Genomic DNA, 27,999 nt, shown 5'->3' with positions numbered 1-27,999 from the left:
TTACTTTTGACTTTGATGGGGCTGTTGCAACTACTGCCTCATATCAACAAGCCAGGCCAGAAGACAAGTAACGTGTGAATTACAAAATGGTCACCATTTTACTTTCACTCTCCAAAACTTGCACAAGAATTTTAAAATTTATTTTTGTTGTTATTATTAAAGTGATGTACAGAGAGGTTGTCATTTCATAAGTCAGGTAATGAGTACATTTCTTTCTTTTTTTGGGGGGGGTCCAGTTGTGGGGCCTGAACTCTGGGCTTGGGTGCTGTCTCTCAGCTCTTCAGGTCAAGGCTAGTGCTCTACCACTGAGCCACCTTCCCAGCCACATGAGTACATTTCTTTTTGGACAATGTCACCCCTTTTCTCACAAGAATCTTTTTACGACCCACCTTAACTGGGTACCTATGGGGAGGGGACTCTGTATTCAAGGGTTCCCCATCTGGGTTCTGAATATGTCAATTCAACCGATTGTGGATCAAAACAGTAATTAAGCCTACAATAGCACACCTGTACTTCATTTCTTTTCACTGTTCCCTGAATAATACAGCTTAGCAACTATTTACATAGCATTTACATTTGTTAAGTATTATAAGTAATCTGGAGATGAAGTATACAGGAGGCTTTGAATGGCTATATGCAAGTGCTATACCATTTTATATAATGAACCCCAGCATCCTCAGACTTTAGCATCCATGAAGGATCTTGGGACCATAGATAACGAGAGATGACTAGATTAGAAGATGTAGTTTAGCTTAGGCAATTTCAAACACATCACAAATGCTTTTCCCCCCTAATTTATTGTCACATAATAAATAATAAAATGTACCTATGTCAGGCATACAATTTGATGAACATTGATGCATGTAATCACGAACTACCAGCATAATCAAATACAGAACATTTTCATCTCCCACTAAAAGTTCCCTTTTGCCTTTGTCAATTCTTAACTTGGGATTGCCTTTCTTCTTATAATTCAGTCATAAATGATTTTTTTAGTATAGTCCAGACACGTCTTTCATGAAGTAATTGAATTGTGACTGCTTTCTCCTTACTCTGACTTATGTTTTAAAAATTTTGTCTAAGCTTATTTTCAAATAGAAGAAGTCTTAAATTTTGATGAAGTACAAATTGTCAGCCTTACTTTTATGATTAGTGTTTTTGTACCTAAGCAACCTCTTCCTACCCCAAGATGTATAATGTTCTCCTATATTTCCCTCCCCTCCTCTCTTCTTCTCTTTCCTCTTCTCCTCCTCCTCTTTTTCCTCTTCCTCTTCCCCTCTCTTCTCCCCTGTTCACTCTCTTCCTTGCCTCCTCTCCTCTCCCCCCCTTTCTTTCCCTCTTGTCCCTTCCCCTTCCTTCTCCTCTGTCTTGGATCCTCTTTTATCTCTTCCATGTGCCCTTGAAAAAAGTATATTGTGTTGTTGTTTGACAAAGTTTTCTTTAAGTGTCAGTTATGTCCAGTTTGTTGATAGCATTTATGTTTTCCTTAACCTCACTGATTTTCTGTCCATTTGTATTAAATTCTGACAGAGGAGTGTCAAAATCTTTAATAATAACCGTACATCTATCTAATTCTCCTTCAGGTTCTCAGACTTTACTCTGCATTTTGGAACTGCTGTTTGTTACAGACACATTTGGAATGTTTGTTCTTGATGAATCAATTCCTTTATCATGATCAAATATACCTCTTCACCTGTAATAGTTTGGGGGAGTCTAAGTTTTAAGTAAGGATCTGCTTGTGGCAAACTCAGTCTCTGTGTGCACATATTATTATTTAATTTTCTTGACTACATGATGGTTTAGCTGGTGTCTTGATCCATCTTGTGCTGCTATAATAGAATACCGGAGATTATATAATTTATAAAGAAGATATGCTTATTAACTAACAGTCTAAGAGGATGAAGACTCTAATATCAAGGTGCTAGCATCTCCTGAAGACCTTCTTGTTGTATCCTAACATGGCATTAATTCATTCATGAAGGTGAAGCCCTTATAGCCTAAACACCACTCATTAGGCTTAATTTCCTAACACTCCTAAATCAGGGATTAAATTTCTAACCATTGCAGTGGACAGTACATTCCAACCTCTCAGCCCTGAAAAGCTATCATTGCATTATATTTTGGTCTCTAATATTGTTATAACATCTCTTTTCAATTTAATTGTGTCCATGTGCATGCACATGTGGACATGTGTGTATTTTAAAGCACTCTGTCATTTCTCTCGAATGATTTTTAAGACTTGATTCACTTTGGTATTTTGATTTTTTTGTAATGTATCTAGGTTGAAGTTTACTTTAATTTTTCCTTCTTGAAATGTATATGCTTCTTAAAACTTAGATTTATGACTTTAATCTGTTCAAAAAACCTGCCAGCCACTATGTCTGAAAATATTGATTTTTCTATCACCCCCATGCTCCCCCTTGGGGAGTTCTTACTAGAGATATATTTGACTATCTCATTCTATCCCTGATCTCTCATAAGCTCTTTTTTCATATGTACCATAATTCATATATTCCATCTTTTTATCTTGCTGTGCTGCATTTTGAGAAAATTCATCAGATATAGTATCCAGTTCAGAAATTCTCTTCAGCAATGTTAAATGTGATTTAAAAGTCCACTGAGTTTTAGATAGCAACATTTATATATTTAATTTCTAGGTAATCACCTCAGTTCAAAATTTGTCATTTAAAAAATAGTGATGTGTTTTTATGAATGACAGTGCTTCCTTTATGTCTTTAATCTTTTGAAACATATTTTGTTCTTTCCATTAGGTTCTTCTTTTAAGGGAAGAACTTTGGCACTGTAGATTTGCAAATTAATTGCCCACATTTATTCATAGTGGGATTTTCTCTTTTGTTTTAAAGCTGAAACCAGGGGAATTTTCCCTGTGGATTCTAGTACATATGACACTGAGAATGTGAGCTTCCAAAGTATTTTTGCATTGTTTCTGCTAAGAACTAGACACTGGGGAGGATTTTTAGGTCAACATTTTACTTTAAAGGTTCCTAGCCCCTGTAGGTGGCACATTACATGGTTATACATTTTTCAAAGAAGATGCTTTTTTTTTTTTTCTGCCCAGAGGACAGGCAAAAGAAAACATTGTTCATTGTCAGCTTGTAGGAGGTGAGTTTTCTTTTTCTCTTTTCTCTTTTTCATTAATAGTTTATTTCTTCAAAGCCCTGGATTTATGTACAACATGACGATTCTAATTTTTATACTATGTAAATTAAAGGAATTCTGTGGATAATCATTCAAGTAAAAAGATATTAATATTTCTAGACAAAAGCATACTATATACCACTAACAAACTCTTGTTGAGAAAAGAAGCAATGGAGTTTCACGGGAAGACAGAAATAAGACTTAATATGGAAACCAGGAACCAGTGACTCAAATTTATAATCCTAGCTACTCAGGAGGTTCAGATCTGAGAACTGAGGTTCAAAGCCAACCTGGGCAGACAAATCTTTGAGACTCTTATTTCCAATTAACCAACAAAAAGCTGGAAGAGGTGTGGCTCAAGTGGTAGACCATCAGCCCTGAGCAAAAAATGCCAAGCAAGAGCAGGAGGCCCTGCATTCCAGCCCAGTACTAGTACACACACACACACACACACACACACACACACACACACACACACACACTATTCATATGGAAAAACGTGATCAAAACTGAATAAAAATTCACTCCTCTTCCCCCCCCCCCCCTTTGGCGGTACTAGAGAGTGAACTCCTGCTCTAATTTTGAGCCACTCCTCCAGCCCTTTTTTAAAAAGCCTTGGTTATTTTTGAGATAAGGTCTCACTTAATGCCTGATCCTTCTTCCTCTTGTACTTTCTTTCTGTCTCTGGGGATGGTTGGTGTATATCACTAGGTCCAGATACTGTGTTTCCCTTGAAGCTGAGATAACAGGTCCATGCCATCTCAGCCAATGGTGTCTCACAAACTTTTATGTTCAGACATGCTTAAACATCAATTCTCCAGTTTCTGCTTCCCAATCAGCTACAATTTCAGGATGGAGCCATTGTACCTGAATTCTTACCTATTTTTAATGATGATTAATTAAAGGGGAATTAAGCATAATGGAACTAAGTTATAGATAACAATAACATGTAAAATGGAAATGATATTAAGATTAGAAGTTTTCAGAAAACACAAAACTGACTTGAGCCACGGAGAAATTTTATTTTCCCGTTAATGAGAAATCTAGAGATAGATGAAACTTTGTTCAATTAAGTTAATGGCTGCATGATCATCTCCCTGGGTCTTTTCTTATACTATTACTACTTTTAGAATCTAGCCTAATGTCTAAATTGCTGTTGTCTTTTTTTTTAATCCCTCTTTGTTCTATCCATCAATGGATTTCCATTTCTGACCTGGAAGTATTTGCTTCTGTGTGCGTGTTTATGCCTTTTCTCCCTAAACTGAAGTCATGCTGTACATATCATTTTACTACCTACCTTTTAGAAAATACTTTTAGTGAAAATATTTAGCTTTAAATGTAAGGACTTTTTAATTTTCATTTTCCATTTTTACACGACTATTTTGCAATTGTGAAAATGTCTTTTAAAAACTTTGACTTCAATTATAAATTCATATAATTTATTCTCATTTGTTTACCCATGTAAAACTAAGGAAAGAAATGTCTACCTACAGGAGGTTCAAGGCTAAAAGAATGAACAAGTTGGGCTGGGAAGGTGGCTCAGTGGTAGAGCACTTGCCTTGCATGCATGAGGCCCTGGGTCCGATTCCTCAACACCACATAAACAGAAAAAAAGCCGGAAGTGGCGCTGTGGCTCAAGTGGTAGAGCGCAAGCTTTGAGCCGAAGAGCTGAGGGACAGCGCTCAGGCCCAGAGTTCAGGCCCCACGACCACCCCCCCCCCCCCAAAGAAAAGAATGAACAAGTGAAGCTGGGTACTTCAAGGGTCTGATGAAGCAGGTTATTGAATTTCATCCTCTTAAAAAATCTTTGCATATGGAAATACTGCTAACATGTTTCTTATGAATGATGCAATATCACATTATTAAATATTCTACAAAAATTAGTTATCTTAAAAGGTCTTTCATGTATACAACTTAGTAAAGGCCAGGTCAAGCCTGTATAATTACCTTGAACTTTTTAAAAAGTTCAATTGTTACTAAATTAGCAGAGTTTAAGAGCTCTGTCAAAGTCTCTTCATTGTGAATCAACATACTGATTATCCACATTGGTTGACTAGTTTGCTTATTGAATGATTTCATGAAATCCTTGACAACATAAAGCTCACTGTTACTCTTTGCTCTGGAAAGAATGTGAGGTGTACACGTAAAGATGAAGTAAGCCAGGCCCAAAGAAACATAGGCCCCATGGTTTCCTTTATTTGCAATAAGTGGTATATGTCTGAGACAAGCAGAAATGGTCAGATAAGTTGATGTTAGGTGAAATAAACCCCAAGATAAGTATTCAAGTGTTTTTTCTTTCATGTGATTGTTTCTAACATATTTATAAGATGATTTCTTTGTTGCTTTGTATGTCCCTCCCCCATGGTATAATCCCTGCTTTCCCTGTATTTGATGTTGGTATAATTTGTGTAGGGGAAGGGCAAAAACAAATTGTTTAAATAGGGATACAGGTGGACCCATTGCAACAATGAGATGTACAAGTCGTTATGTTGAAAACGAACTTTACAACTTTGGGGGGGAGGGAGAGGGGAGATAGGAAAGAACAGGAAGGGGAAACAAAGGAGGAGGCAACAATCCTTGATACGAAATGTACTCATTATCTTGCCCATGTAATTGTAACTCCTCTGTACGGTATTTTCACAATAAAAAAAATTTAAAAAAAAGATGATGCCATGGAAGGCATGAGGATTGGTTCTAAGGGTGCCCACAGAATAAACTGGTTTAACTTTGGAAGCATTGTGAATTTGCACTTGCAGTTTGCGTATACAAAGCTTTACACTCTCTTACCTCTTCAAAGAACTGTATGAACTGGCCCAAGAATTGATACTATCTAGAGGGATAATTTTTTTTCTGCCCACTAAAGAACTAAAAGGCAGGAAAGTGTTTAAGGTAAACAAAGTTTATTTGAAAGTGAAAGGAAAGCTGTGAAGAAAGTCTGAGACTTTCCATGTGGAAAGGGCCCCAAAAGAGGAGTCCGGAGGTATCCTCTCAAAAGGTGGTTTTTAGTTCTGGGCTTTGCACTGGTTACATGATGTCTTGTACATGCACTTCCCTGGCTCTTTTTATTGGTTGAGTGGGTACCCAGGGCATTATGGGAAGATGCAGCAGTTGAGCAGAAGACCAAAGCACTGTGGAAACAAAAAGGCCATGATGGGACATGTGTTATCTGCCATGTATTTGTGTCCACCACCTTTTAGCCCTGCCTACCTAACCATTTCCTCTTTTTCTCTTTCAAGTGAAATAGAAGCCCTCTGATCAAAGTAATTTTAAGATATAAAACAAGTATGACGAGCCCGGCGCCAGTGGCTCATGCCTGTAATCCTAGCTACTCATGAGGTTGAGATCTGAGGATGGAGGTTCAAAGGCAGCTGGGGCAGGAAAGTCCCTGTGAGACTCTTATCTCCAATTAATCACTCAAAAACCGGAAGTGGAGCTGTAGCTCAAAGTGGTTGAGCACTAGCCTTGAGCAAAAGAGCTCAGGGACAGCGCCTAGGCTCTGAGTTCAAATCCCACAACTGACAAAATATACATAAATAAGTAAATAAATATGACAAAGAGTACTATTGCTCACCAGTGTGCTTACTGCTGCAGTTGGCAAACTCGTTCTGTAAAGCCACCTCAGCAATCTATCCTGCCTGATTACTGCTCCACTCTGTTATTAAGTGTTAAAGCAGCCATGGGCAGCATTTAAATGAATGAAGCACGACTGTGCTGTACTAAAACCAACTATAAAAAGGGTAAGTCCAGGATTTGGCTAGAAGATTATAATTTACCTAGCTATGTCCTAGAGTAAATTCAATCTCCACAATGCACCATCACCTCAAGCCATGGAATATGGGGTAACCTTTGGTGCTGTAGCTTTCCTTGACTCCATGAGATAGCTGGGACATCGGAAATGATCATCCTTGCCTTAGTTCTCAGATCATTTGGATATTAGTGAGCTGACTCCAGAGATTGGCAATCTTTAGCTGTGAGATCTCAATTAAGCTGTTTAATCTATCTGTGCTTAGTTTCCTCATATAAAATGGGAATAATAATTGTTCCTACTGCAAGTATAAGAAGTTAATGAAACAAAACAGATAGATGAGGAGACAGGGAAATTCTTATTCAACAAATATCAAAAGGACTAGACTCAGAAGTTAAAACCAGGAAGTAAACTAAAAAGGAAGATTAACTCATTTCCCAACATACTTCTTTCTTAATGTTGAGTTCCCGGATTAGGAGATATAATTTTGCTTTCTCCTTTGAAATGGCAACATATCTAGGAACTCTATTTGAAAAGATAAAGATAGAATGGCTGGGTGCCAGTGGCTCACACCTGTAATCCTAGCTACTTGGGAGGCTGAGATCTGAGGACAGTTGTTCAAAGCCTGCGTAGGCAGGAAAGTTCATAAGACTCTTATTTCCAATAAACTACTCAGAAAAAGCTGGAAGTGGTGCTGTGGCTCGAGTGGTACAGTGCTAGCCTTGAGCAAAAGAAGCTCAGAGACAGATAAGAACCACCATGTTGAGTCTTTAATTCCCATTTCCTGAGAAAGGAGCAGAAAATGCTTCTTAAAATTTTTTTTTCTCCCTACTTGAACCGTTACTAAATAACCATACTAAATAAATCCTTGTGAAAGCTTTCATCCTATGAGACTCTCGTTTTTTGTGAGACACCCTGAAATATTTTTCATAGGACCTGTGATTTGGTGTGGAAACTGAGAAGCTCACGGAAGCCCTCATCCATTCTCTGGTGACATTAATATGAATGTCTGGCATTATGCCATATAGTTTGGTCGCCTTTGCTCAGTATACTTCCTACAGCCAAGGGCACCTTCCTGATCCTTTCTTTCTCTCCTTTCTCAGCCCATCTTCCTGGGGTGAGGTGAAGCTAGTGCAATAGCTGTCATCGAAGTGCTTTTTCTGTGAATTCCTTCATTTTCATTTTTGAGGTTTGAATCCAGAGCCTTGTACTTGCCTAGAAAGCTACTAGGCTTCAATTCTCTTTTCTCTATTTTTTTTTTTAATCTGGAAATGATGTTGAATGTTAGACTGAGAATTCTGTGGACTCTAATCTTTCTGGGGAAATTCCATTCTGCCTTTTACAGACAGACTATTGTACAATATACATAACAATTACATTGCTTTCCTGGAAGTGACTGTAAACTTTCTTGAAATGAAAAACAGAGTGAGGGCTCAGATGAACTTATATTAAGTGAAGTAAGTTAGGCCCAAAGAAAGATAGATCCCATGGTTTCTCTTATTTACAATAACTAGTATATCTGAGACAAGCAGAAATGGTCAGATAAGTTGATGTTAGGTGAAATGAACCCCAAGATAAGGACTCAAATGTTTTTGCTTTCATGCAATTGTTTCTAACATATTTATAAGATGATTTTTTTGTTGCTTTGTATGTCCCTCCCCCATGGTATAATCCCTGCTTTCACTGTATTTGATGTTGTTATAGTTTGTGGAGGGGAAGGGAAAAATCAAATAGTTTAAATAGGGATACAGGTAGACCCATTGCAACAATGAGATGCACAAATCGTATGTCGAAAAACGAACTTTATAACTTTGGCCCGCGGGGCGGGGGGGGGGGGGGGGGGTGAGGTGGGAAGATGGGAAGGGATGGGAAGGGGAAACAAAGGAGGAGGCAACAATGCTTGATAAGAAATGTACTCATGGCTTATTTTTGTCTTTTACATGCTCATTTGCTTTGCTATTTTTATCCATTTATGTTTAATTTTTTAAGAATGAGAATATGCATAGCATTGTACCTATTAACCCTCCAAATAAATGATTCTTATTAAAAGCAAAAAAAAAAAAAAAGAAATGTACTCATTATCTTGCCCATGTAATTGTAACCCCTCTGTATGGTATTTTCACAATTCAAACAACAATAACAAAAAACAGTAGCAATGCTATGGAAGAAAATAGGATTGAATTGACCTTGCAAGCTTAACTATGGGTGAAATAATGAGGGGAGGAAAAAAGGATGAGGCCTTCACTTGCAGCACAATTTTTTGACCGTCTGGCTGCAGCGAGGCAAAGCCAATATATGTATAGTCAATTCCTTGTGCTGTTGCTGTAATAGTAGGCTAGTATTGATCTTAACCTTTTTGTATCTTCATCTGTAAAATAGTTTTTTCCCGGGGATGTATTAGAGGATTGAACCCAGGATTTTGCTGCGAACATGTACCATCTCTACAACTGGAAGCTATGTTCCCAGTTCAAAATAAAATGTTAACAAGATGTACAAGACACTGATGAAAATGAAATTTACAACTTTGGGAGAGGGAGGGAGGAGTTCGGGAAGTGGGGAGGAAAGGGATGGTAGGGGAAAAACAAAGGAGGGGGGGTAACAATGCTCCATAGGAAATGGATGCATTACCTTGCTCATGTAACTGTAACACCTGTGTACAGTATCTTTACAATAAAAAATATAAATAAAAAAATAAAATGCTTAATAATAGTAGTCCCTCCATGGGGTTGAATGGCTGCTATAGTTCTAAAACCCTTCCAATTCCTGACACAAAATACTCTAAATAGCTAGGCCCTGGTAACTCACACCTATAATCCTAGCTACTCAGAAGGCTGAGATCTGAGGATCACAGTTCAAAACCAGCTCAGGCAGGAAAGTACCCAAGATTCTTATCTCTGATAACAACAACAAAAAAGCAGGAAGTGGAGCTGTAGCTCAAGTTCTAGAGTGCTAGTTTTGAGCAAAAACGCTCAGGGATACCACTCAGGCCCAGAGTTCAAGCTCCAGAACTGGCACCAAAAAACAAACCAAAAAAGAAAAGAAAGAAAAGAAAAGAAAGGAAAATACTTTATGTGTGAAATATTTGATGTGATCATTAAGCCTCTAAATTGAACAAGCTGTTGCCATCCTTATTAGCTGATAAACTGAGCACTAAATACCAAGTGTCTGCACTTCTTTGTTGCATAGATTGTGCTAACCAAGCAAAGCTCTACCTGAGCAATATGACTTAAGGAGAACTACCCTAAAGGCATTCTATTCAAACCTCATTAGAGCCCTATGGTAGCCCAGGACTTGGGGAGACTACTCCAAAGATTTATACTTGAGTGATGTCAGTTTTATCCTTTGTAGCATTGCTTTTATTGGACTGTGCTTTATCATTACACCTTTGGTCTACACTGTAGAATATTGTAAAGAATAGCCTCATGAACTATTGATTTCTCTATAAAGATGTCACCAATGAGATTAATTTTATTTCAGCATCCTTGTATAAGGAGAACTTTCTCTCATGTTTCATTATGAAGAATAATTGTTCTTTTCTTTCTTTCTCTTTTTCCTGCTACATATCTGTGAAATATGTAACAGAACAGGTCCTGCCAAATTTGTGGCCTTGTAGCAACTCGACAGATTCTTACAGTTCTAACACTTTGTTTTCTTATATTTTTTCTGTTGTCTTTGGTCATGTTGTTTAATAACCACTTGTAATCCAACTTTATTTGATGACACTGATGCAAGACAAAAATGAAAAAAAGCTATTTAAATGAATTCTAAACCAATACCTTAAAATATGTGAATAATGTAATTATTCATTCTGCAATTTCAGAAATCATATAACTTATCTGGGAGTTTCTTCTTAGCCCTGAATAGTTACTGAAGAAAATTAAAAGGATTTGAGCAAGAAAGTGGAAGAAGATACCCATGGGTTCTTGTTTTCTTGTTCAAAAGATGTACAAACATAAAATCTACCATGGTTACCACAACCATTGAGTATCTACTGTGTGCTAGGAACTCTAGATAGATTCTATTCATTATCTCACTCATGAACAGATAGGTGTCATAGTATTTTCACAATAAAAAAAATAAAAAAAGAACAAAATATATGTCAGGAGCCAGTGGCTCACACCTGTAATCCTAGCTAATCAAGAGACTGGGATCTGAGGTTTACAGTTCTAAGCAGATTCTTATCTCCAAAGAAGAAACAAAAAGTTGAAAATGGAGCTGTGGCTCAAGTGATAGAGCACCAGCCTTGAGCAAGAAAGGCTAATGAACACAGTCCAGGTCCTGCCTTCAAGCATAAAATAAATGCTAACACACTGCGATGTTGAGGATATATAGAATAAAGCCAAATAAGTGAGTGTTTTACTAGAATTGTCTTTCCTAATGAAAGCTGCCTATGCCATTATGTTATGAAATATTAGAGGGCCTCATGATGATGATGATCATGATACTAGCCGACAATATTAAGAACATACTACATTCCAGGCATTGTTTGTTTTAATTTTTAAGATTATCATAAAGGTGATGTACAGAGAGGTTACAGTTACATAAGTTAGGTAAAAAATACATTTGTTTTTGGACGATATCACCCCTACCCCTGCTCTTTCCCAGTCCAGGCATTGTTTTCAGTGCTTTCCATGTATTAGTTCACTGTACCCTCTGGAAATCTTATGATATATACTAATGTTAAATATATTAAAGATTAGGACCCTGAGATAAAGAAAAGTTACATCAGGGCCTCTCAATTCTAGCATCATAGTTACATTAGGTCACACACACATACACATACATACACATGCATATATATTTTCTCTCTCTCTCTTTTTTATATGCCAGTAGGGGGACTTGAATTCAGGGCTTTGTACTTGGCTTTTTCTCTCACAGCTGGCTCTCCACCACTTGAGCCATGCCTCCACTTCTGGCTTTTTGAAAGATAATTTGGAGATAAAAGTTTCTTGAATTGGCTGAACAAATTTGGGAAGGCTCTGAACATCACTTCTCAAATCTCAGCCTCCTGAGTAGCTAAGATTATAAGTGTGAGCCATTGGTGCCTACAAAGACATATGATTATGTGGTCCAGAGACAACTTGTATACCACTGAATATTTAGGAACATCCCTGGCTTCCATACAGAATAAATATCTTCTTCCCCAGCTGTGGTGACCAAAATCGACAATAGACATCATCAAATGTTCTCTGAAAGGCAACACTTTCCCCAGGCAGATTATCTCTAGGTAATAGGATTTTCCCAAACTCATACAACTGATGAGAACCCAAAACTGGGATTCAACCCAAGCATTCTGGCTCCAGGACCTGAAACATTAAAAACACTAAACTCTAGGTACAATCATCTTACTTATAATCATAATTTTCAGAAGTAGAATGTGAAAATTAGGTCCTAACTTTTGTAAAATGGTGGGCATACATTAATAGTAAGATTTCACATTTTAATGACTCCCTGTGTTTATAAGTCAGGGTTCCAGCAGGAAACAGAAGTTATTTTCTAATTAAGATAATTGGGGCTGGAAATGTTGCTCAGTGGTAAAGCTTTATCTTGTATTCATGAGCCCTGGGGTTCTACAGCCCTATAGAGAAAACAAAAAGTGTGGGTCTTACCACACACTGATGAGTGGGTGTAGCCACGCAAATTCCCCTATAACCAGTGTTACCCCCCTGAGGGCCACTGTTAAGCCACGCCAAGTAAGGATGAAAATACATTTGATTCCCAAGAGAACTTTCGGCCAAGTGAGCTATAGCCACTGTTCATACTGAGGCTTCAGAGCTTCTAGGCAACAAAACAAAAGCAGCATAAAGGAAGCTACTGGCTACAGTATTGCCTCTGGGGTCCGTGTGTGTGTGTGTGTGTGTGTGTGTGATGGGACTTGAAGTCAGGGCCTGTGTGCTATCCTTGAGCTTTGTTTTTGCTCAAAACTAGTGCTGTACCACTTGAGCCACAGCTCTACTTTTGACAATTATTTGGAGATAAGAGTCTCAGGAACTGCCCCCCATACCCCCAAACCCTGGGACTGACTTTGCACTGATCTCAGCCTCCTGAGTAGCTAGGATTTACAGGGGTGGGCCACTGGCTTTGGCTACACACACACACACACACACACATGCACGCACACACACACACGCACGCACGCACACACACAAGCAAGATTCAAGAAGCTGGCGGCTTGAGCATAACATTTGATAGGCCTAAGGTGAAAGGGAAAAAATTCACCATGGAAAAGACAACAGGCATTGGTTTCTGACAGAGTAGTAGAGTGCTTTCTGACCCACCAGATGTGCTCAGGTATCCTACTACCCCACCCAGGCTGCACACAGTTTAGCTAGGAACCTAAAGGGAAACAGAGATTGAAAGAGTGCATTTTGCTGAGTGCTCAGAAGACATTCATTCTTTTCCTCAATAAGAAAAAGAATTGAGCTGGGTGCCACTGGCTCACAATTGTAATCCTAGCTATTCAGGAAGCTGAGATATGAGAATCGGGGTCCAAAGCCAGCTTGAGTAGCAAAGTCCGTGAGACTCTTATATCTAATTAACCACCAAAAAGCCAGAAGTAGAGTTGTGTCTCAAGTGGCTAAGCTCTAGCCTTGAGCAAAATAGCTCAGGCACAGTGCCCAGGTCCTCAGTTCAAGCTCCAAGACTACTGGTACACACACACACACACACACACACACACACACACACACACACACACACACACACACAAAATATGAAGAAACAAAGAAACACATCACTTCAAAAAGTCAACAGTTACACAACAAAAGATCAGAATGACAGTGAAGTAGAGGAAATTCCAATTTTTTTATTCTGTCAATATTTTATTTTTTAGTGTATTTTTTATTGTAAAGATACTGTACAGAGGGGTTACAGTTACATGAGTAAAGTAATGAGTCCAGGAAATTCCAATTATTGAGTTCAAAGAATTATGATAACAAGAATGATCAATGAGATGAAAGAGAATATACACACCTTGGTGAAATCCAAGAGAAAACAAATGAACAACTAAATTTCAATGAGAATTTAAATGAAATCAGAGTAAATAAAAATAAACAACTGGGGCTGGGAAGGTGGCTCAGTGGTAGAGCGCTTGCCTTGCATGATGAGGCCCTGGGTTCGATTCCTCAGCATCACATAAGCAAAAAGAAAAAAGCCGGAAGTGGTGCTGTGGCTCAAGTGGTAGAGCGCTAGCCTCGAGCGGAAGAGCTGAGGGACAGCGCCCAGGCCCAGAGTTCAGGCCCCACAACTGGACCCCTCCCCCCCCAAAATAAACAACTAAATGAACTCAAACAGAATATGGATATGGAGCTTAAAGAGCTCAAAAATACATATATAAACAGTTAAATGAAATAAAGAAGCAAAGCAAGACAAAAAAAGAACCCTCAGTAAATATGCAGAAATCCTGGGGGCTGGGTGGGGAATCAAACAAATCCTGGAGATGAAAAATACAGTTGAAAGACTTTCTAGCAGAGTAGATGAAATGGAACACAGACACTGGCAGGGGGTGGGGAGTACTATTGAGAAGAGAAATGGAGAACAGAGAGGGTGAAAGAGGGCAAATGTGGTTGAAGTTGTTTATACACTTGTATGAGAAGGGAGGAAGAAAAACAATGGGAGGAAGAAAAACAATGGAAGAGGTGAATCTCATCCATGTACATCATAAGCAATATTGGATATGTCAAAATTAACCCCTTTTGTACAAGTCAGACATGCTAATAAAATAAAAAATAAAAGAAAGCTAGCTAAAATAAAAAAATTAAAATTGGTAGCTTATGTCTATAATCTTAGCTACTCAGGAGGCTGAGATCTTAGGATCTCACTTCCTACACAGTTCAAGCAGACAAATTTGAGAGACTCTTAACTCCAATTAATTAGCAAAAAGCCAAAAGGGCACCAGATCTGAGTGTCAAAGCCAAGTTATTTCAAGCCCCAGTATTGGCACATACACACACCAAGAGGTGTGAGAGAGGGAGTGGGAAGATCATAAGGCAGAGTGCAGTACCTTGAGATTTTTGATCATGGATAACTTTACAACACTTCCCAGACCCAAACAGGATGAGGATGGGAGCTGGAGAGATACAGTGATGCCTTGAGAAGAACAAGATCTCCTGTAACCTAAGATGACACTGTGAGAAGAGTGCCAGGAGATTCAGTATTATAACATGACTTTTTCTCTCACCTTCTGCTGCTGCTCATTGGTGATAGTACCCACGAATCCAAGCATGCTCCTGGGTAGAAAGCTGGGTAGAACGATGGTGAGAGACATCTGACACACACTGCAAAAACCTTTCTCATGGCATTTCCATTTATTGGTTTGGGGATTTTTAAGTGTTAATCCATAAATGACAGATTTGTCATTTGCTTGATGGGAAGGCAATTTCATTTGATACTTTTGGATTGACCTTCCATGACCTCCAATTTGTTATAGCTGATTAACCAGCTTGTGTTGAATTTGAGGGAAGAGGAAAAAATTGTAATATCTGGTTTAGAAAGATGTCATCAGATGCATCTGCTTCAGAAACATTAAAACTGTAACCAAGACATAAGGTTCGTTGTTATGTGTTTATGTTGGCAGAGATTTTCAAATGGGAAAGTTCTTTTTGAAGCAGTTCTTTGAAATATTTGGATATTTGCTTCAAACCTTTTTTTTAATCAGGTCCTTCACTGATTAAACTTCCATTTTAAAGAGTCTGTACATAATGTGCTTGTATTTTCTATCTTTTCATGGATCTTTGAAAGATCATTGGCATATAACAGCAAAAATTGTCTAGCAATTTAGTGAAATCAAAGCAATTAATGAAAAACAAGCACCACTGAAGAGCTGATTATATGGTATCACATGTGAAACAACTCTTGGATTGACCATAATTTTAATTCCCCTCCCGCCAAGTTCCCTGGAGGGCAGAGCTGGTAGATCCAAAAAGTTTCATAATACAAGTTTACAAATTTTGGGCATTATGTCTCATTCTCTCTACTGAGTGGTTATAGGTATATTTTTTGTTTATTCTTCACAATATAATGGTACCATTCAAGTCTGATCAGTATGGACATGAACTTGGACTAAGTCGCTTTCCAGCTCACTCTCAAATTCCTCTGACTTCTTTATCCCTTCTATTAGGTTCTATGTATGTTGTGAGTTCCAGTCTTTGCTCAGAATTATATGCTCTAAAATAATAAACTCTCAGAGTTGAAAGTGTCATTACTATCCACCTAGCTCATTCTCCCTATCAGTGGGCATCTTCTTGCATGATGTCCTTGACAGATGGCCACCCAGCCTGTGTTTGAGCATCATCTAGGACAGGGAACCCTCTACTTGGCAAGGCAGCTTGTTTCAGCATGTGTGAGCTCATAATGATAAGCAGGTTATTCTTTTTCATTGAGCTGAAACCCCAGTTTTCACACATTAGGGTGAGGTAGCAGAGGGCAGTGGTTAAGATTCTGGTTCTGAGCCAAACTGCTTTTGTTCATATTTCAGCTCTCCCACTCACCATCTGTGTGCCCTCCTGAAAGTTATTTAACCTTCTAAACTGGTTTATTTCCTTGTAAAATGGAGATAATAGCATAGTTGGGGCTTTGCATTCTATCAACTTAGCTAAGTTGCCACTGAGACTCCCAGAATTCTCTTCATTGTTTGGTTCTGGGTTGAGACTAGCCATAGAAGCAACTGGAAGACAGAAGTAAGGCAGGCAGGAAGCCCTGCTACATAATTGTAGATCTTGTGTGCATTATTTGTGTGAAATAGCAACTGAACCTTTAGCTTCTCTACCACTGCTTGGTCCTTCACTGTCTCCAAATCCTGGGCTGACTTTGTGTAACAAAGTTCCTTGGTGAAGTGTGTCAGCTGTTCTTCAGGTGGCATGCATCTTTGAAGCTGTGGCTTAGAGAGTGAGAGATTGATGAAGAATTCAGTGTAACCAGTGAGTTCTGACAAAAGGTTTTTATTTCCTTCCTTTTCCCTACTTCATGTATGTCTTTCCTTCCCAACTTGTAGAGAAGTTGACTTCAAGATCAACACCAAAAGCAAAAGCAAGGGCTACATATAAACAATACAGTTCCAGTGTGTGTGTGTGTGTGTGTGTGTGTGTGTGTGTGTGTGCGCATGTGTGTGTGTGTGTGTGTGTGTGAGTGTGTGTGTAGATCACTTACCTAGCATGTGTGAGACCATGGGTTCCATCCCCAGCACTGTAAAACAAACAAATAAAAAACAACTGTCCAACTCTTAGTATCATAGGGTCTTAACTCCTTAGACTAAATTTCATATTATTCATGGTGATTTTGCTTCTCTGACCAAACTTTTTTTTTGTTTTGCCAATCCTGGGGCTTGAACTCAGGGCCTGGACCCTGTCCTTGAGCCACTCTGTGCTCAAGGCTAGGGTTCTACCACTTGAACCACAGTGCCACTTCTGGCTTTTTCTGAGTAGTTATTGGAGATAAAATCCTCATGGACATGTTTTCCAGGGCTTGCTTTGAACTGTGATCCTCAGATTGCAGCCTCCTGAGTAACTAGAACTACAGGTCAGAGCCACAGGCCCCTGGCCTTCTGACCAAACTTTAATGGTACCAATATGTTGTGAGGAATAACCAAATAATGTTTATCAAGCACTTGGTAGAGGGTCTAGGACATAGTACCCAGAATCTGTGAATCAGTATTATTCTCGAAGTTCCTAGAACTATAAACTCCATTCCAAAAGAGAACTACAGGGTGTTTTTGATTCCTCTTCCACCTAATGGTAGACCTACATATTCAAAATCCATATTTAAAATTTTTTATAGAGAGAAAGATCAAGTGAAATTTTATTATAGATATGGGACTAAGTTGTTAGGTCCACCCAGGAAAAATGGCCCCTTCCCTTTGTTCTCCCTCCATGCATATGTTGCCCTCCCTAGAAGTCCCCTTCCAGCACTTGTAACCCAGGTAACTGGCACACCTGGGGGCAGTATGAGGTTCCCCCAGGCTTTGAGGTCGTTGCTGTGGCTGTATCTCCTCCCTGCCCTCTCCCTATATATATATATATATATATATATATATATATATATATATATATATATAATCAGTCTCCATCATTAGTTTCCTCCCCTTGCAGCCCTCCATCTTGTGTGGGTCGGCAGTTTGCTCTTCTCCCAATAAACTCTTTTCTGCCCAAACCATGTGGTGGTCTTCTTTCAGTGAATCTTTTCTTTTTTGGGGAGAGGAGGGAGTGAATCTTACATTATGGTACAAAAGCCCGGGAAGGGATAATGTCAGAAGTCTCTGGGCTGCTACCTCTCTCTTTCTGAGAGACAGTTCGCCTCTTTTCCCAACTCCCCCCGAACCCAACATGCCAAAAGCTGAAGGAACCCTACCTGAGACTTCTTGCATTTACTATTGTTGGCTACTCATCTGCCATACCATTTCCTCTCTACATCTGGTGAGTGACTTCTTTCTACAGGCCCTCTGTTCATCTGTCTGTCTTCTCCGACATTTTACCACAGCAGAGGGACACCCCTTGCTTTATTTGACCAGTCTCTTCTCATTTCAGGGATGCCTGAATCGAGAATTTGACTCTACATCCTTGTGGAACCCTCTATGTCCTTATTGGAATCCTACATCCTCATCAGACAACTCCATAAAGCCCAAATACCTTATTTTTATTGCAACAATTTCTGCTAATATGATGGTGAATGGTCTGAGAATATGTTCAGGCTTTTCTTTGTTTTTCTCACTCATCCTTGTCTGTCTGTCTCTCTCCTGTTTCCTCCCTTCCAGCATAGCCCTTTGACATGTGTTCTTGAGAGTTAGATGCAGGCTGCATCCTGGAGCCCCCCCCTCTAGGTTCCCTCTTGAAGGCTAGCCATCCTGGGCTTGAATTCTCTTAGCTAAAACTCTCTCTCTCTCTCTCTCTCTCTGAGAGCATCCACATTCTGTTACTGTATGACCTTGCCTTTTTTCTTGTCTGTCTGCTTGTCGGCTTGCTTGCTTACTTAACAGAACTCCACCAAGTTTTTTTAAACTATTATGATTTGTCCAGAAATTCACCATCTGGGCCACGTGGTGGGTTTTCATACAACCCTCACCCTTCTAGAAAGTGTTCAAAAGTCAATTTGTATGCTAATGTGTGTCTTTACCAAAATTGTTTTAAAGGTTTTCTGGTAACTACTTAAGTGGCTCCACAGGCCAAAGGGGGAAAGAAAAGACAGCTTTAAACTCAAGCCACAAAATAGCTCATCAGATTTGGGCGAGAATAAATGTGTCTAATGTGTTTCTCAAGTATGTAAGTTACATTGTATACAGAGCTGACAATGGTTTCAATCTTAAATAGTATCCTAAAGTGTTATCTTCAGTTAATCAGTTGCTGTTTCAAAACTCTCATTATGTCTGCTATTGATTTATGTAATTACAGATTTTTTTATTGTGAAAATAGCATACAGAGGGGTTACAATTACATGAGCAAGGTGATGAGTACATTTCTTATCAAGCATTGTTGCCTCCTCCTTTGTTTCCCCTTCCCATCCCTTCCCATCTCCCCCCGCTAACTCCCCACCACTCCCCCCCCCCCCCCCCCCCCCCCGTGCCAAAGTTGTAAAGTTCGTTTTTCAACATAACATCTTGTACATCTCATTATTGCAATGGGTCCACTTGCATCCCCATTTAAACAATTTTTTTCCCTTCCCCTCCACAAATTATAACAACATCAAATACAGTGAAAACAGGGGTTATACTGTGGGGGAGGGACATACAAAGCAACAAAGCATCTTATAAATATGTTAGAAAAAAATCACATGAAAGAAAAAACATTTGAATCCTTATCTTGGGGTTTATTTCACCTAACATCAACTTATCTGACCGTTTCTGCTTGTCTCAGACATATACTAGCTATTGCAAATAAGGGAAACCATGGGACCTATGATTCTTTGGGTCTGGCTTACTTCACTTAATATAATTTTTTTCCCAAGCCTTTCCATTTCCTAACAAATGGGGCAATGTTATTCTTTCTGATGGAGGCATAGAATTCCATTGTGTATATATACCATATGTTCTTGATCCATTCATCTACTGAGGGGCATCTGGGTTAGTTCCATATCTTAGCTATGATAAATAATGCTGCAATAAACATAGTTGTGCTGGTAGCTTTAGTATGTTCTTGTTTATGATCATTTGCGTAAATGCCTAAAAGTGGGATTGCTGGGCCATAGGGGAGCTCTATATGGAGTCTTTTTGAGGAACCTCCATACTGCTTTCCAAAGTGGTTGAACAAGTTTACATTCCCACCAACAATGCAGTCGGGTTCCCTTCTGTCCACATCCCTTCCAGCTTCTATTGTTATTAGAGTTCTTGATTATAGCCATTCTAACTGGGGTGAGGTGGTATCTTAATGTTTTGATTTGCATTTCTTTTATGGCTAGGGAGGTTGAGCATTTCTTTTTTTTGGGGGGGGGTCCAGTCGTGGGGCCTGAACTCTGAGCCTGGGCGCTGTCCCTCAGCTCTTCAGCTCAAGGCTAGCACTCTACCACTTGAGCCACAGCGCCACTTCCAGCCTTTTTATTTTTTCTGCTTATGTGGTGCTGAGGAATCGAACCCAGGGCCTCATGCATGAATTTTTGTATTGCCTCTTCTATTTCCTTGAAGAATGAGGTTATATTGATAGGTATTGCATTGAATCTGTAGATAGCCTTGGGAAGTATTGCCATTTTCACGATGTTGATCCTTGCAATCCAGGAGTATGGGAGTTTTTGCCACTTTCTAAGTTCTGTTTTGATTTCCTTTTTCAGGTTTTTAAAGTTTTCATCATAGAGGTCCTTCACTTCTTTGGTTAAGTTAATTCCTAGGTATTTTATTTTTTATGGGGCTATTACGAATGGAGTTGCTTTCTTGATTTCAGCCACACTTTTCTCATTGTTGGCATACAGAAAAGCCATTGATTTTTGGGGGTTAATTTTATGCCCTGCTACTTTGCCAAAGTTTTAAATCAGCTTGAGTAATTTGGGAGTGGAGTCTGTGGGATTTCATTACAGATTTTAACCTCTACAACATTTCGTCCATCCCACAGAAGACTAAATAACTCTTGCAAGTATTTATTGGTCAAACTTCTATTCCTAATAAGTTCCAGGTAAGCCCTGCTTAAGAACTATTTCTATTTTTTCCTTGTTGCTTCAATTGAGAGCAAAAAGGGTCTCATAGCCCAAAACTCACTGGATCTGTCACCCCAGTTCTCCAATGTGGGACATGCCATCAGCCAACTGGGACATGCCATCCCATCTACTAGCAAAAACACTAACTGGGACAAGCCATCCAAGCAACAAGCATCTAGACCCCTGTGACAAAGCTAGTCTTGGCGATGAGGGGATGGTGTCAGATCCTAAATGAAATCACTTTCTGCTTGCTCTTTCAAAATTAACCAGAGCTGGGAGATCAAAAGAAAATAGTTAATAATAAACATGCCTATCTAACGATCATACCTGTCTTTCTTCTCAATGGATAGGAACTTATAGTGAGTCTTAGACTCAGGACAGTTTGCCTCTGCACCTTCCTGAGTCTCCCATCCCAATTCTATAGTCCAGACATCTATAGTCCAGTAACAGGAAATGTTCAAGGCCTCCCACAGGGCCCTTAACCACTCCAGTCCAGCCCTGGCTTCTGACTGGCTATTCTTAACCAGTCCATCATTCTCTCCCCTACTCATTCTCCAGATGTTAATCAGTCAAGACCACAGGAACACAGGAGACAGGAACAAGCCCAGTCATCCAATTTTTTTCTTTTCCACCCTGAATGGATGGCTGCCATTTCTTCTGCCGTTTGTAGGCCCTCTAATAATGTCTTTTCTTATTTTTCAGCTCATGCTTCATAAGAATTCTTTCAGATTTTATCCAAAGACACACACGTGTGTTCACCACCAAGAAACTATTTATTATTCCTGCCTTCTCCCAGACCAGAGGACATTTCTGCCTTCTACCCTTTTTGTTGTTGCGCCTTGCCAGCAGGAAGTAGCCAGAAAGAATCAGTGCCCCTTTATAACTATCAAAAGGCTGGAATGTTATGTCCACCTAGAAAAATGGCCCCTTCTCTTTGTTTTCTCTCTGTGCACATGTGACCCCTTCCCTAGAAGTCTCAGCCCAGCACCCGTGTAACCCATGAAACTGGCACACCTGGGGGCAGTGTGAGGTTCCCCCATGCTCTGAGGTAATTGCTGTAGCCACACCTGTTCCCCACCCTCTCCCTATATAATAACCAGTCTCCATCAGTTCTCCACCCCCTTGCACCCTCTGTACCCTTTGCACCCTCTATCTCATGCAGGCCAGCAGTTTGCTCTCCCACCTAAACTCTTTTCTGCCTGAATCATGTGGCAGTCTCCTTTTGGTGAACCTTATCTAACTGACTTAGATATTTTATCTCATTTAATCTTTATAAATATGCTAGAATTTTATAGATTAGGCTATAACATTGTACTAGAGCCCATCTGAAGATGACATGTAAGAGGCATGTCAGCCTAAGTTTGTTAAATACTAGGAGGACTCGGGGTTTATATTAATATGTAATTTCTAAACTTACAATTTCTAAACTTCTTAAAGTTAAATAAAATTTATGATTACTATATTATTAAAATGCTATTTATAAATCTTGTAGTTGCTGTATAAAATAAGAGCAATTACTTAAATTTGTTCTTTGATTAATAGACAACACAATTCAAGCAGATTAAATTCACTTCAAGTAATTAATCCCATTTGTAAGCTTATTTGATTACACATTGTATTCTATATTCATAAATGTAATATATTTGAACTTTTCAAGCTCTTCAAATGCCTGACAAGCCTTAAGTATAATCCTAACAAAAAGAATTCTACCAGCCAGTTAAATGACTTTGATGAAGATAGTAAAATAAAATGTCTGTAATTTTGCTGGATTTTTAATTTTCACAAACATTTCAACATTGTTAATACACTTAGCAAAATGCTCTTGTACTTTTCTACCTGAAATTACAAATCAAAATCAATTGAGGCTAATCTGACAGATTTTCTAACATGCCAAAGTTTTTTTGCAAAGTGATTTTTTTAAAATATAATTTTATTATTTAGTATTTTTTATTATAACATTCTAAATTCTCCCCATGTTTGAAAAATTGCCCCAAATAAGGAAGAAACATTTTCATATCATATGGATTGAGGTGGCTTTTGTCTTCAATGTTTCCTTACTAGTGATAGCTCAAGATCAAAAGAAGGATGATCCTCAACTCAGCAGGATCAGAGATGTACCTCAACATGTGATGGTAAGTCCTTCCTATATAAATGTATACATTTCCCCAATAAAACCCCCCAAGTTTCTTTATTCAGGGAGTGGCACTGCTGGGGCACTTAGGCTGGTTTAAACTGGCTCCTTGTGGTTTCTTCTTAGGCTGGTTTAAACCAGTTCTTTGTGGTTTTCTCTGGAGGGTCCTCCCTGAAACAAAACAACTTAAAAAAAGGCTAATCATCATTTAAAGATATCATTCCCCATCAGTTATAGAAACTTTCCCCTAAAAGCATCTCCTTGGTGGCTAACAAAGACATTTACTTATCTAGATCTACATCAGAGGGTGAAAGAGTTCAAGGATCAGTCAGGAGGCTCCTTTGAAACTCCACTTGCCTGTGGGCCTGTCTCTTTCCCCATTTCTCTTACAATTTTTTTTTTTCATTTTTAACATTTTACCAGTGCATGCTAGGCAAACACTGAGCTACATTTATTTAAAAAGTAAATAGGTGTTCCTTTTTTTTTTTTTTTTGGTCAGTAGTGGGGCTTGAACTCTGGGCCTGAGCGCTGTCCCTGCGCTCTTCAGCTCGAGGTGAGCGCTCTACCGCTTGAGCCACAGTGCCACCCCCCCCCCCCCCCCCCCCCGCCTTTTTTTAAAATCACTGTTCCTGATTGTCTTAGTTCTTTGTGGGTGAGTTAAAAGTCAGTGATTCTTTGTTTTGTTTGTTTGTTTGTTTTGGTCCAGTCGTGGGGCCTGAACTCTGGGCCTGGGCGCTGCCCCTCAGCTCTTCAGCTCAAGGCTAGCACTCTACCACTTGAGCCACAGCACCACTTCCGGCTTTTTTCTTTTTGCTTATGTGGTGCTGAGGAATCGAACCCAGGGCCTCGAGCATGCAAGGCAAGCGCTCTACCACTGAGCCACCTTCCCAGCCCAAGTCTGTGATTCTTTTCTTTTAATTGTATTTTTATTATTTTTAGGTAGTTTTACAAAGGAGTCACAATTCAACAAATCACGTCACCCCTCTTATAATTCTCTCCAATCCTTCCTAACCTCACTCTTTCTCTTGATTTTATTAATTTTGTAGAATATGCATTGAATTTTATGACTGCATCCCCTCCACTTCTTCTCTTCGTTGGTCTATCTCACCCCTATCTTGCAAGTACTAGTTTCATTTTGTTGGACTGTGAGTTAGTTTTTTTTTGTGCCATTTGGGTTCTCCCTTGAAAATACCATATTTAGGTTAATACATTTGTGTACACTTACATACAAGCCCGATGTGTTTGCTCATATATTTATAAATTAGTAGTAGCTTCCATATATGAGAGAAAAATGCATCCTTTGTCTCTGGGCCAAGTCAGTGATCATGATACTTAATAGGACTGAGGTTGAATTTTAGGAGGTACATCAAATTGTTTGTGCAAGTTGATCTTATGTGGAAAGAAAATTCCTAATTTTCTTTTTCTCCTAACTGCCTTTCTACAAATTATATAAATATGTATTTAAATCAAACATGGGAATATATATTGAATTTATTCCTCTTAAATTTCTTCTTGTTTATTGTGTGTATCTTTCCACCCTGAGTCATTCTTTCTGCTTGTACAATGAGAATATGATCCTTATTTTCCTGAACCTTATGATTTGAAATACTTTCATATTTTCATTTGAATTGTCAAATCTTATCAGGGATAGATATGACATCAGAGATTTCTACCCTGGTTAGGGTTGATATTTACTAAAACATTTGTGAATGATTAATCAGTTATAAAATTGCCTATTTATTAAGTGTCATCCATAGTTCTGTATGCTTTGCCCATGATAGGAAGCTGTCAAATGTCTTATTAAAAGCAAAACTCTTTATCTCTTGTACAGTGCTGGACGAAGAGTTTGGTATGCAGCACATATTCAACTGAGAGGTAAATTAATGAAAATGCCACAAAATTTCAGGACCACTAAGTATATTTTGGAATAATTTTGTGCCTTCTCTATTTCCATATTTTTACCTCTAAAATAAAGTGAAATATATCTACTGAACACTGGTTAGCAAAATAAGTACAAAATATATTAGCAATATTATTCTTGAGAGTACAGAAGGCCAGCTGGGCATCAATGACTCATGCCTGTAATCCTAGCTACCAGGAGGCCAAGATCTGAAGATTGCAGGAAAGTTGATGAGACTCTTGTCTCCAATTAACCACCAAAGCCAGAAGTGTATGTGTGACTCAAGTGGTAGAGCATCAACCTTGAATGAAGACAGCATCTCGGCCCTGAGTTCAAACCCCAGTTTTCTCTCCCTTTCTGTCTCTGTCTCTCTCTCACATACTGTCCCGACCTGCAGGACTTCAACCAGGGCAATGAACCTAAGCGAGAAGGAATGAAGGGACAAGAGACACGAAGAATGACAGCAAGACAAGGATTCTGATCAAGCTGCCAACTTTTATTTTTCACACAGGGGTATTTATATGCTTAGAATAAGGAAGCTTTTTCATTGGCCATAGCAGCTGTAGGATGTTTGCTTAGGGCAGTGTGAAAAGGTGGTCCTTAGCAGCTACCTGGTGTTTGTTTGGGGCAGGATGAAAGGACCAGATTCTGTAAACAGCCTCGAGATGTTCCAGCGAGATAGTCAAGCTTATGCAGAGAGACTCCCTTTAGGGCTCCCCACAACACACAATATATGTATACATATATGTATATATGTGTATATATATATATGTATATATATATATATTAGGTGACTTGAAAATCACTTGGTCAATTATAGATATTAGGAATTCCAAGATCAAATGTATTCAGTAAGGACCTGCTTCCTGGATCATAAAGTGTACCTTTTTGTTATATTCTCACATGGTGCCAAGGTCCCTCTTTTATAAGAGGATCGTGATTAGAATCAGGTTAAACATCCTTCAATTGTATGTCTCACTTCCATCATCATCAATTTGGGAGTTAAGATTTCAACCTAAGAATTTTTGAGGAGACAGACGTTTAAAGCCTAAGTCTTTAAATAATATTATCTGATGTTTTCACAGTAATACTATAAGAAAATGGGCAACAATTTCCTATGATCATCTAATAGCCATGTTCTTTGCAAACACCCTCAACTGCTTAAAAATTGCCTTTTAAGCCAGCTACTACTCAGGAGGATGAGATCTAAAGATTGCTGTTTGAAGCCAGTGGCCATTTAAGTCTCTGAAACACCTATGCCCAATTACTCACAGAAAAAGCTAGAAGTAGTGCTGTGGTTCAAGTGGTAGTGTGCTAACCTTTAGCATAAGAGCTCAGGCACAGTGCCTAAGCTGTGAGTTCAAACTCCAGGATGTTGCGTGCGCACACACACCCACACCCACACGCGCACACACACACACACAAATTACCTTTTATAGTTATTTTCTAAAAGTAGAAACTCAAAGATAATTGATTATCTTTTGTAATTATGTCTCTTCAGTCTTTTTTTTTTTTTTTTTGTCCAAGATTGGAATGGGAAGTTGGTACTTAACATGTTTGCTTTGGCTACCACGATAGCAATTAAGCCACATCCCCAACCTCTCTTCAGTCTTTTTATATTTAGATTCTATTTTATCTTAGTTCATGACATTGACTTTTGAAGAGAAAGATCAAACATTTTGTAACATGTCTTACTTCTAGCTTTATATGATTATTTCCCTGTTGCAGCATTTAAACTATTTTTTCTTCACTCAATCTGCAAAGAAGAAAGATCTGAGTGCTTGATTAAAGTTAAACATTCTTCAAAAATACTTTGTATATGGTTCTGTGAGCTTCATATATCATAACCTTCATATAAGCTAGATAAGCTTTATTTTGATCATTATTACTTTTTTATACTCAATCTGTCATAAATTTATTCAAAGAGAGCTTCCTCAACCTAGTTCCATTAGCCTTCCAACATGTCCCAGTTAATTTTTAAGCACCTTATTACTTATGGCACTAAAAGATGATATAGTCTAGTCAAGGGTCACACCTATAATCCTAGCTACTCAGGAGGCTGAGATCTGAGGATCATGATTCGAAACCAGCCAGGGCAGGAAACTCCACAAGACTCTCATCTCCAATTAACCATCAGAAAGCTAAAAGTAGAGCTGTGGCTCAAGTGGTGGAGTACTAGCCTTGAGCACAACAGCTCAGGGACAGCCCCCAACTTCTGAGTTCAAGTTCCAGGACCAGCAAAAAAAAGAGATAATAATATTAATAATATAGAAAAAAGACAGCAAAACAACAAAAATAACATTGTTCCCCACTGCAGATCCGACAGACACTAAGGAGATACTATAAATAGCTATATGCAAATACATGTATGAACATAGGTACAGTGAAAAAAATTCCATTTTATTGGTTTTCTTAAAGATCTTTCTTTTAGTCTCACTGATTTCCTCTGTTTTTATTTTCTTGGTTTGTCAATTAAAATTACAGCATTTTTTCTTAAATTGTTTTCTTTTACACTGAAAATCTTGATCCTAAAAATTTAATGCTTGGGGTCTAAGTTGGCAGTAGAGCACATACTCTGGATTCTGTCCCCAGTACTGAAAGAAAAACAATATCCTCATAATTATTTATTTGCTCCCTTTTATACTATATATCTAACAATTCTGAAATTCAGATATTGGTACTAACCAATTATAGAATTAAAGTAAGAGTCTGTAGGATTTTTCTGGTCTTAGAATATATAGCAATAAAGATACTCAGATTTCCAGATACCCAGATTTATAGTCATATATCACCTGATATAGAATTAGATTCATTTGTTCAAATTTGTTTTAAGTGTTATTTTAAATACTTAAGTTAATTTTGAATGGGAAGAACATGGTGTATTTCAGAAGCCAAAACTATATTAAAAAGTTTCTCTTGGAGGTTGGGAATAAACCTCAGAGATAGAATGCTTAC

Source organism: Dipodomys spectabilis, unplaced genomic scaffold (assembly GCF_019054845.1).
Source record: "Dipodomys spectabilis isolate Male_0828 unplaced genomic scaffold, ASM1905484v1 ptg000082l, whole genome shotgun sequence".
In the NCBI taxonomy this organism is placed as follows: domain Eukaryota; kingdom Metazoa; phylum Chordata; class Mammalia; order Rodentia; family Heteromyidae; genus Dipodomys; species Dipodomys spectabilis.
The sequence above is the reverse complement of the archived record's forward strand: the minus strand, read 5'-3'. Positions refer to the sequence as shown.